Consider the following 2,291-nt stretch of genomic DNA (forward strand, 5'->3'; position numbering starts at 1 on the left):
GACCCCGATGAGGCCTTTGATCCTCCCCGCTCCGGATCCTACACCTTTAAATGAAGAGAAAACCAGACACATCAACACGTCGCAGCGGCCCCGTGGGCCAGTGGCGGGGATGGGACGCGTCAGGGTCGGTGCTGGCGGCTCCTCGGTTCCAGCCCGACTTTCCTCGGCCCGGATGGCGGGGAGGGGAGGGGGCGCCGCGGCGGGGAGGGGGCGCGGTTCACCACGTCTAACTTTCGGGGCTCCGCGGGCCTCGTCCGCCGCCCGCTGGGATTATTCCGCGAGGGAGGGGCGCTTTTATTTTTTAAATTTTTTAATTTTTGTTGTTGAAAATATTGCATATGTCCCCTTCCCCCCCAGCGACCCCCTCCAGCCCGCCCGCGCCCCCCCGCCCCCGCCCCAGACCCCCCTCTCCACCCCACTGTCTGCGTCGGGAGCAGCGCGTTTAAAATAGAGGCGGCGGCCTCGGGGTCATTTACTCCACCTTCATCTGCTTTAGCTGGTATTTGTTTGCTATCCATGCATTTGGTCATTTTTTAGAAAATAGGGAATTTGTAGTGCCTAAGGATAAGATAAGAAAAGATGAACTACTAATGAGCCAAGTGAAAAGTTACATTATGTCGGTCCTGACTGCAATGTTGGCCTCAATACTCGGGCTGCTTTCTTAACGCGGACCCGGAGGGTCCTCCGCGGGAGGCAAGGCCCGCAGCGCGCGGATACAGCCCGGCCAGCTGGCGTGGGAGGCCCTGCCTCCCGCGTCCCGGATCTCTCCACCACCCTCCTCCCGCCCTGGCTTTCCACCCCCTCTGCGTCCCCGTCCGGTTCCCCGAAAGGTGAAGGAATGTTTATGGCCTGACTCAAGTTCAATGACAAAACCCTGCCTGGAGGGGGAGGGGCAGCGACCAACAAAAATCAACCAGACAAAGGCCCGGCTCAGGTCTAAGGCGGGGGCGACAGGCTGGGGCCGCCTAGGCGCAGGGAGCCCAGGATGTGCGGGAGCGGGGTGCACGGATCCTGTCTCCATGTCCCCAGCCTGTGCCCGCGGTGTGCGGCCCTTAGCTCCAGCTCCAACATCCGGTGCGTGCCCACCTGGGTGGGAGGGGGGCGGGCACCGTCTGAACGGGCAAGAGGGTGTCTGACCTCAGAGCAGGATTCTCCAGGTGTTCAGGCCTCGGTGAGAGCCCCTGCCTTCTGCCCTGGCCCAAGCAGAGCGGATGCCAGACGTTCCTCCTCTAGGACAGTGGTTCTCAACCTTCCTAATGCCGCGACCCTTTAATGCAGTTCCTCATGTTGTGGTGACCCCCACCCATAAAATTATTTTCGTTGCTACTTCATCACTGTAATTTTGCTACTGTTATGAATCGTAAATATCTGATATGCAGGATGTATTTTCATTGTTACAAATTGAACATAATTAAAGCATAGTGATGAATCACAAAAACAATATGTAATTATGTTTTCCGATGGTCTTAGGTGACCCCTGTGAAAGGGTCGTTCGACCCCCAACGGGGTCGCGACCCACAGGTTGAGAACCGCTGCTCTAGGACCTGCTTTTCCCTGCCCCCTCCTTTGAGTTTTGCTCACTTCTTCCCTCCCCCTCCCTACCCCCCTTTGATATTCTAAGCATCTTTCTAAGTCCTTCTTCAACAGAGCCTTTTCTGGGAAGCCTTTCCAGCCTTGGGTGTGTGTTGGGAGGGGTGTCTTTCTCACTCCTGTTCCCCTTTAGCTCCACCTCACACTATCAGAGTTCATGGAATATAGTCCATCAGGCTCAGTCACATCTGAGGAAGCTGCAGCCCCCAAGCTCTAGGTCGGAGGAGCGGCAGGGCTGGGTGGGAAGGGAGATGCTATTTCCACGGTCTCTCCTTCAGCCTCGCACCCCCGAGGGAAGGCTGTGCATGCAATCGGAGTAGCGGATTGAACTCAAGTTCCACCTGTGTTTAATCCCTTGTTGCACTTATGTAAATGCAAATCAGCAGAGGGAGTTTGCACGTGACATCAGGGGATGGCTCCAGCTGGAAACAGGTGTCTGTCCTCAGTGTGTGTGTGTGGGGGGGGGGGGGGATCTTGTGAGGAGACTGTGTTGGGGTAGGGGAGAGGCTTCGGGTCCTATTCTCTTCCCTTGGTGTAGACCCAGGAGCTAAACCCTTAAACGCTCCTGCTTTGGGGGCCGGCTCTGCCACTGTCTCCTGATACCACTCCAGTCAATTCGTCTCATTTTTAGAAATTCTATAACGGGCTCACTCAGTTGCAGGTTTTGTCAATCTGAGGCAGTAACTCAGAGCGGGCGTGGG

The sequence above is a fragment of the Myotis lucifugus genome, unplaced genomic scaffold (assembly GCF_000147115.1).
Source record: "Myotis lucifugus unplaced genomic scaffold, Myoluc2.0 scaffold_254, whole genome shotgun sequence".
NCBI classification, from domain to species: Eukaryota; Metazoa; Chordata; class Mammalia; order Chiroptera; family Vespertilionidae; genus Myotis; species Myotis lucifugus.